This window comes from Chionomys nivalis, chromosome 13 (assembly GCF_950005125.1).
Source record: "Chionomys nivalis chromosome 13, mChiNiv1.1, whole genome shotgun sequence".
In the NCBI taxonomy this organism is placed as follows: domain Eukaryota; kingdom Metazoa; phylum Chordata; class Mammalia; order Rodentia; family Cricetidae; genus Chionomys; species Chionomys nivalis.
This window is the reverse complement of record NC_080098.1, coordinates 54,958,814-54,968,747: the sequence shown is the minus strand read 5'-3', so window position 1 is coordinate 54,968,747 and position 9,934 is coordinate 54,958,814.

Below are 9,934 nucleotides of genomic sequence, written 5' to 3'. Positions count from 1 at the left end.
GCAAAATTAAGATACCTACAGGCAAAACCTGACAAAGCGTTGCACACCGAGCTCCATAATAGATTGAGAATTTTTTAATATCATGACACTCTCCATCTTCACCTACCTGTCAGCTCCACATCACTTGTTATTAATTTAGCACCAGAGGCCGGGCAAGAGCTGCAAGCTAGCAAGCACACACAAATCAGCAGCGGAGGTGGCAAAGCCTCCTCAGAGATTCTTGTTCACAAACTTTATGGGAATTTGAAAAATGCCCCTCACTTTGCAGGATGCTTGATGGGAAGTTAAATAAAGATTGGAAACACAAGTTTCAGTTGCCGTGTTTCAAAGCCGAGCCAGCTTTAAGACACGAGCAGGCAGGTCGTCTGTGGAATTCTGAGCATCCACGCAGGTGCACAGACCTGTCTTTTGGACTCCTATCAGTGTTACTCCTCTTTAATTAAAAGTCCCATTCCCAGCACTAGCTGGTTCTAGGACACAGACATTCAGGTGCTACCGAGCTGGACAAGTGTGACGTGTGGCAAAGAAATGAATCTACTGTGCTGAAACCGGTTTCCACAGGGCTAAGGACCACTTTGGGCCCTGCTATTGCTAAAACACAGATTGTGTCCCCCCAAAAATGTTCATGTATTAAAGAGTGGTACTGCTTGGAGGCAGGATAATTTTTAAGGGTGGAGTCTAAATCAGGTCTGTTGGCACACACCTGTAATCTCAGCATTTAAGGGAGGAGTGGTTTGGTTTTCTCTACCTACCTTGGTGTTGTTAGAAGGTATCAAACTCAGGTCACCAGCCTCCTGAGGCAAGCCTTTTATCCACCAAGTCATCTCACAGGCCCCATGACCTAGAGAATCTTTCATCTTCTAAGAGACTACTTTCTGGGTAACAACCCAAAAATCAGTTTCTTCACCCTTCTCTAAGTGCCAGTCTCCTCTTCTGTAACTATAGATAATAATAATAGTATTGGCTTCCAAGACTGTTCTGAGAATTGATATGTTGATACCATTAGAGTTTGGGATAGAATTCAACAGACAGCAATGATCAATAAATGCTTGGTAACCCTGTGATAACAATGGTGAGGAAGAAGAGGAAGAATGAGAGGATTATAATTGTGATAAGATGATGCAAGGCCATTTCCTGAGTTCAAAGAAGTAGTTTGGGCGATCCCTGAATGAGCAACTTGAGGATTGGTGGAAGGAATGAGCTTTCTTTCGGTAAACTGGTTGCCAACTCCTGGCTTGTAGTTTCCTGAGACACTTTTGTTTGCTCTGCTCTACTCCCCAGGGTAGAGCAGAAAAAAGATTTTGCATTTTGGGTTTCTAAAGTTTGCTCCCAGGCAAGACTAAATCGTATCTGCACGGTTCACCTCTTAATCCACTCAGCATCATCCTGTGTCTTTGCATGTATATCTGTTCATTCAACACATGTCTCATCCAGGGCCCACTCGGCTCCAAACTGGATGCCAGATGTGATGACGGAATGATGAAAAAGATGTTGTCTGTGTCCTTGGAAGTTTATACTCCAGAATCAGAGAGATCACAGACATGTGATCTCAACATCCTTAAGTAAAGGGGTGTACCCCCATGTGTGTAAAGATGTGCTGGTCACGTGGTAATTTGTGACAAGATCTGCTGGCTGACACTTGGAATCACAGCACTTAGGAGGCAGGAGGATTGCCATAAGTGGGAGGTTTGGAATGAGATCTTTTCTCAGCAGAATCTATGGCTGTGGTGGGGAGTGGAAGTTAATGGCAGGGAGGTGGCAGGGAAGTAGAATGGGCTTCCAGTGTCACAGAGCAGCCAGTGAACATATCCTTGACATGTGAGGTCTGCAAGAGAGACTAACACAAACTGCCTGCAGAAAGGTGGTGTTTGTGACATCAAGTCAGTTATATGCTAAGTGTGCTACTGAAATAAGTGCATGCATGCCCCCTCCTTCTAACACGCACTGACTTGGAACTTAGCTGCACTAGAGTGACCTCATGAATTGCTTTTCCTCATTCTGTAGGAGAGGCCCGAAGTTCATTCATGTAACAAGTAAAAAAAAAAAATGATAGTGATGCATTTTAATTTTCCTTTCTCCTTATAAATGTGTAGTTTTAAGTGTATAATGTATCACTTTCATAAAATTTTCTACTTTGAAAAAAAGAAGTTGTGTCAGTCAGCTTTCCATTGCTATACCTGAGATAACCGACTTATAATAAAGAGGGCTGCTTTGGACTCATCATTTTTACCATGGGTTCGATCCTAAGCACTCAGTTTAGGAAAGATGGGTGTGTCTTGTGACGGAGCATGGCCATAGGCTGCCATGACAACACAGAAACCCGAACTCAGCTCTAAGAGAGCAATGACAGAAGCTAATCCTGGTGGACAGAACTACAGATACAGAGGTCCAGAGGCCTGAGAGCACCTAAAGCTTCCAGAAGCCGCAAAAAGACAGGCAGGACTGAGGCAGACCGTGCCAGTCAGGAGATCAAATGAAAAGAAGTAACTGTATAAGCAAGCCGAGTCGCCAGGCAAAGGTCTCTCAGCTAAATTCTAAGAGCTTTGGAAGTTCAGACATCTTTTCCTGCACGAGAAACAGAAAAGTAGGTTGGAGGTTTGGACCTCCTAGATGGAGGGCAGATAGAAAGGGAGTGTGCTGGCTCCAGGGACCCTGAGAAAGCCCAGAAGAATTTGATTTATCCTGTGATGGAAGGTATGCTAACACATCAGCAACAGGTGACAGAGAGGTGTCGATAATGATAGGTATAAACGGAATGGATTTGTTAGCATTCTATTACTATAACAAAAACCTGAGATGGCCTCCTTCTAAAGGGAGGAGGTTGATTGGGCTCACAGTTTTGAAGATTCCAATATGTGGCTTCTTGACCCTGTTTCTTTGGGCCAAAAGGCAGCTCATTGTGTTGGGACTGCATGGCAGAAGAGGCTTGGCTACCTTGCAGGGGGGAAAGATAGACAGACAGACAGACAGACAGACAGACAGACAGACGATAGGTAGGTAGGTCGGTAGATTGGTAGATAGATGGGTAGGCTGGTAGCGAGATAGGTGATATGTAGATATGTAGGTAGAGCGGTAGAGAGGCAGATGATAGGTAAGTAGGTAGGTAGATAGATAGGTGATAGGTAGGTAGATAGGTATATGATAGGTAGATATGTAGGTAGACGTGTGATGGTACATATCAATAGCCCAGCTCTCAAGAGTTTGATGCAAAAAGTCTGCAAATTTGAGGTCAGCCTGCACTGCATAGTGAGACCTATGTCGGGGAGATAAACTGAGTGTGAGGGGGGTTCTTACAATTTTCAAAGGCATTATCCTAAGTTTCCAATGTTCTATAACCCATAGGCCCTAGCTTTTAAAGGCTCTACCACCCCCAGTAGCAGCAGCACCAAGTTGATTAGTTGTTTAAAACCAGAGACACCTAAGGGCTAGTCCAGATCTAGCTATGGAGGTCAATAGTGACCAGGAAGTTGTATGGGCCCAGACACAAATCTAGATTTCCTCAAGACACCGAAACTTGATGGATGGCTGCTTATTCCTGCATCCCCGATGTCTAGAACAGTGCCTGGTACATAGAGATGGTTCCATGAAGAAGAGGAGTAGACACAAGACACGGCAGAAATAGCAGCATGCACAGCACCTGTGTCACCCTCCTGCTATCTGTCCCACATTTGATGTCATTCAGACCCGAACTCTGAAGCCCAGCACAGTCCAAGACAGAAAATAATCTCCTAAGATGGAGTGTTGTCCGATAGGCATCGCTAAGAGCAGTCGGAGAAGGAAACAGTTTCTGGCACACACAGCTCATTTTAACAGACGCCGGGATGACATGCGGAGAGCTGTCATGTCTGCTCCAAAGAGCAAACCATCCAGTTCATGTTCCCCTTGCCAAATTAATTTCATCTGACATCTCTTTTGTATCCTAAGGTATCATGGATTTCAAACTTGACAATGACAAGAGCACTTAGAGCAGTGTTCTGTTTGGCAAATTCAGTCTCTCAGATGATCTTTATTATGAGTAAGGCTATCCTGATAACCCCAAATCAAATAGACAGAGCAGCTAAAAATACACTTATTGATTCTTTTAAATAAAATATAAGCTTGCTTGCTTGCTTGCTTTATTGTGCTTAATACTGAGCAAGGTAGCTTGTGCATCAATTCTCCATTGCAGCAGAGGAAGAAGACGATAGGAAACCAGGGCTCTGTGGCTGTGAGAACCAGGAAACCATATGAAAGTTCAAGATCTTTTGTAGCGGGTCCCAAGTCTGACTGTGTGTTAGAATCGGCTGACCCCTCCTTTTTTTTTTTCTTTTTTCCTGTAGTGATAAAGCCTGGTCCCTCACTACATAAAATAAGGTCAACTCCCCAGCCTGACATGGCATCTGCGGCTTGTCAAACCTCCAGGTGCTTTATGAACAGATCTATTATCTATGTGAGATTGAGCAAATAATTTATTAATGTCATCTTATATAACATTAGTATAGTCAATATTCCATGTCATGGTCCTGTAATTGGAATCTATAGTGTATACACACACACACACACACACACACCTTTTTTGATTGTGTTAGGCACTTCGCTGTCATGATGGATAAACTAATATATGACTATCAACCTTTTTTATTTTACTAGTTCATTGGAGCTAGGAATGAAAATAAATCAGACCCAAGTGAAAAAGGTACACACATTGCAATTAGTTGTTTTCTTCCTTATGACTCTACATATATAGTATGTTTTCCTACTGTTTTTTTTTTTCTTTGAATTTTTTGGGTGAAGGAATCAGATTATCTGGTTGTTTTCCATGACTTAGAATTTGTTGTTTGTATCTACACAGAATCATTCAATATATCTCCCCTTTTGTATTATTTCCTGAAATTTTATTAGATCAAAAGGCTGGGTCAACACAACTGGATGATGTGCAGAGACTCTGGAGTGCTTGTTCCCAAACGGGATGTCTTTATCAAGCCCTCTCCTCAAGGTTCAGGGATCTATGCTGACAAGGAGGAGAAAAGATCAGAAGAGCCAGACATGGAGCTGACTGCGCGGAAATAGTGTCTTCCGGACACTGCAGGACTAAGGCACAGAAGAGCCCACAGAGACTGTGGCAGCAAACACATTCAAGCCGGAGGGGGTCCTGGCACTGGGGGGGGGCAGTGGACACAGTCTCCCTTACACACACACCCCAAGAAGCCATCTGCAGCTGACACCTGCTGGCAAGAGGAAAACCAGCTTTCTCCAACAGAATGTCACTGGATACATCAATCGCACCCCATGCCCAGGAATAGGTGGCCAACACGAAATAAACTATATGGGTTTCTTTTTGTTGTTGGTTTATTTTTCGGAAGGTTTAAGGGGGGGGGTGTTTGGGCTTCTTTTTTCTTTTTTGTCTTACTGATTTTTTCATTATTGGTTTTGATTTTTGTTTTTTTTTGGGGGGGGTGTTATTTTGGTTTTGCTTTAATTTGTTTAAAGAGAGAAAGTACATAAAACTGGGAGGATAGGGAGATGGAAAGAAAATGAGAGGTGTTGGGGGAAGGAGAGAAAATGTAATCAAAATATATTGTATGAAAAATTTTTAATTAATTAATTAAGTCCTGGTCAAATTTAGATTCAGTCAGCAAGATTACTAAACAGGTACTAAACAATGCTAAGACAACTCTCAGGGGCACGTTGTCTTAGGGCTCTCTGAGGCACACAGCTAGCAGAATGAATACATACTGAACCAGAGAAATGTCTCCGAAAGTAAAGGAGTTCACACCAAGTCTTACACCCTGAATTCCATTCTCGGGTCCCACATGGTAGAAGGGAAGAACTGGTTCTTGAACGTTGTTCTCTGACCTCCACACGTGTACCATGGCATCCATAATTCTACACACAAACAGATAGATAAATGTAATAAAAAGCATAACATCAAAAGCAAATATATATATATATATATATATATATATATATTACTGGGGGTATTTATTAAATTGGCATAAACAATACTGCTATCTACAAGTCAGAGACATTGAGATTCCAATAGCTGTTTTGTTTAGTACATGTGTCTGGACGCCTCAGCAGTCCCAGTACGGTGCTCGACAGCCTGGTGGCTTCCCAGAAAGCCACTGGCTTTTAGTCCACATAGGAAAGCTGAAGGAAATTGATTTCCAGTGTTAGCAAAGCAAGGCAACAGCAGCAACAAAGATGTGGTCACCGGAGGGGGTTGGCAGCGAGCAGGGAAAGTAGCACTCTTTCCTCCCTTAGATCTTCTGTCTGGGCTACCTGGAGGTAGTGCAACCCATTCTGTGGGAGAGTCTGCCCCCTCAAGCGATGCTTCTGTAAAGTCCTTTCACAGACTGTTTAGTTAATTGATAACCAGATTTAACCATTGCACTAATCAGTATTGGGTGGGTATCCGTGTATATGCACATAGCGGGTGTGCTCATGCCCATAGATGGACATGCAGAGGCCAGAGGGAGAGACCAGGTGTCTTCTCATCTCGTGCATTTCCTGCCAATATCTAGAAATGGCCAGTCTCCAAAGAGCCCCCCATAACTTCTTGTGGGAAATGTCAGTTGAAACCAAAATTTGGTGGGTTGGGGGTACTCTTTGCCACTACGTTGTGTTTGTTTTGAAACTTTGTTTGTTGTGAATAAACCGAGCAAGCTAAGAAAAACTTCTTATTTTTCTTAAGACAGAAGCATCCTAAGTTCATCTGGATATTTTGATTTAAATTCAGGACAAACGAGTTTGATTTAACCTGACCTATCTGATGCCTGCAATGCCCAAATCCCAACTTCCAATAGTGCTCTATGGCTATTCCTTTGTTTTATCCCACAGCGTATACGTGCAACCCCGTCAGAATAATGCCAACTGCTCTAAAACGGCCAAGAAGCTGGAGACACAACGTCAGCAACAAAAAGGCAGAAGCGTTTTCCATTGAATGTGTTTGCTTTGAGTATCCACGATTAGAAACTTACTGATAATCATATATCAAGTCATTAAAAGAACACCACACTCAGGGATGGAGACGTGGCTCCATGGTTAAGACCCCACCTTGCCCTTCCAGAGAACCTGAGTTCAATTTCCAGCAACAGTATCAGTGGGCTCAGAAACACCTAGAACTCCCTCTCCAGGAGATCTGACGCCCTCTTCTGACCTCTATGGGCACTGCACTCATGTGCACACAACCGCAGACAAGTAATTAAAAATAAAATCTTTTTCAGAGAAAGAATTCCACAGCCTGTGGACATCTCATCAGTCTGATGTACCATGTGTCTTGAATTGCTTTTCTGGAGATTTCTTTCTCAGTTTGGTAAATTTATAATGACATAAAAATGTACTTGCTTCCACAGACAAATTAAAAGAAAGGGTATAGCCACGCAGCCTAGTCCTAGTTCTTGTCTATATTTTATAAATGTTTGGGTATATAATTTGGTTTTAAAATAAATACAGAAATGTGCTTTCATTTGCGGCACACCAAACATCATTAGATGGAGAGTACACCATAAATTCTTTCTTGCCTTGCTTTTTCCACTGATGTATCCTGGAAACCATTATTACCACTATACTGGGGCACTCCTAATTCCTGTTCAGCGGTTCATGCACCCCCAAGGTACCAATGATAAGATGACCTCAGCTAGTCCCTTATTTGGGAATATTTGAGTGTTCACAGGCTTGTTTGCCTAGAGAGGATAGCACTTAATAGTCTCCCATATTCATCCTTTAAATAAAAAAAAAGATTACTAGACAATTCTAGCACAGTTTCCTCACAGGGGCTATATAGTTTTGCTTCCACCTGAAGTACCTGAGAATAACTGCATCATCAGGGCAGCCTACCCGTGCATGCTATCACCTTTGGATTGCCACCCATCTGCTAGGTGACGGAGGGTTGCTTGTGTTGTATCTGGTAACTCTAGATTCAGTCGTTTAGTACCTTTTTATAGCTTTAAGTATAAGTTTTGTGAAATTGCTGTCCATATGTGTACTTGTTTTCCACAGATTTGGTCTGATCTTTTTTCTTTTTTAAGCATCCATTCACACATTACAGATTCCAGACTTTTGCCGGATGGTGGTGGCACATGTCTTTAATCCCAGCACTCGGGAGGCAGAGGCAGAAAAACCAAAAAAAAGAAAAAAGATTCCAGATTTTTATACTAGTATAGATTACCATAGTACCAAGTTTTTCTCCTGATTCCCCCTCTTTTTTTTTTTTTTTTTGTCTTTTGAGACAGGGTTTCTCTATGTGTAGCTCCGGCTGTCCTCGAACTCGCTCTGTAGACCATCTGGCCTCGAACTCAGAGATCCACCTGCCTCTGCCTCCCAAGTGCTGGGATTAAAGGTGTGTGCCAACACCACCCAGCTCTGACCCTTATTTCATGCATGACTTTTTATAGCTACTTAAAACTTCCTTATTTCTGTAAGCTTCTTTATCTGCGGTATGTACGTACAGTGTGTATGTAAGTGTATCGGAGTGCAGAGGTGCAGGCACCACTGGGCACATGTTCTTAAACAAGAACAAACTTGATTATCAGTCATTGCCTTCCACTTTGTCCCAAGCAGGGTCTCCTGTGCACTGCTGCTCACACCAGGCTAGCTAGCCTGCCTGCTTCCAAGGACTCCTTCTTTGTCTTGCATCTGGAAGGAGGTGGGCTGGGATTGCATATTCTGGGAAACCATATCCTGGTTTCTTTGGGTTCTGAAGATACACATTTTGGCCCTCAAGCCTATGCTGCAAACATTTTATCCACTAAGCCACGTCTCCACCCCAGCCTCTATTTTGACACAGTCAGATATAGTAGCCATCTTTATGACTGTGCTTGGATCTGAATTCATGACTCAGAGTTTCCCATGCTATAGATAAAGCCCCTCAAAGTCTTGCCTGGTGCTTGTGAGCTTTCACTTTTTGTACAGGTGAGCTTTTCATACATACACTCGGAGTTTATCAGTGTGAAGCTAGTAAACACTGTTTTGTAAACGTCCACCTCAGGGGCAGAAGAGATGACTCAGCAATAAGAGAACCAACTGCTCTTGCAGAGGACATGAGTTCAATTCCCAGCACCCTTGTCATGCAGCTTACAACTGCCTATAACTTCAGTTCCGGGGGAATCTCAGTCTTTAGCTTCCCAGACACACACACACACACATACATACACTTACACTTACAAATTAAAATAATTTTAAGTCCATTTCAGGCTGGCAAGTAGTGGCACTTACTGTCAAAACTGATAACCTGAGTTTGATGCCCAGAACCCATGTGATGAAAAAAGATAATAGGCTCTTCAGGTTGTCTTCTGACCTCCATACCTGTACTGTGTTACAGGAGTGAACCCCACATATTAATAAATAAATACATAAAAATGCATATGTCTAAAAAGTCCATCTCAAGACTTGGGATATAGCTCAGTGGTAGAGCACATGCCTAGTATAGCCTGGGATTGCTCCTGAGTACCCCACACAAAAAGAAAAAAGAAAAGGCCCTTGTACCTGAATGAAGATTGACATCTATATGGCAGTACTGTTCTTTTATTTAATTCCAATTTTGAAACATTGTGCATTTATACCATTAGTGACATAACCAGTTAGCATGGGTTAAATTTGAGCATGACTTTTGAGATTTTACATTTAGTGTAAGTAGGACCTTCTCTTCTTTACTTCTTACTATTGGTTTGTGAATATTGTTTTTCTGTTTGCTACTTTTATAAATTTTCTTATTGTTTGTGATTTCCCCCTTGATTGACTTTTCAAAATATGAAACTACACAGTCTGTTAACAGGACCAGTTTGGCTTCTTGCTTCAAAACACATGCTTCTAGTGATTATCTACTCCAGTGTAACACAGTGTAACTAAGTGGGAAGCTTGGGACTTAACCAAGGATGCTTCCATTTTTTCCCATTTATCTTAGTTAAGGTTTCTATTGCTATTGAGAGACACCATGACCATGGCTACTCTTATA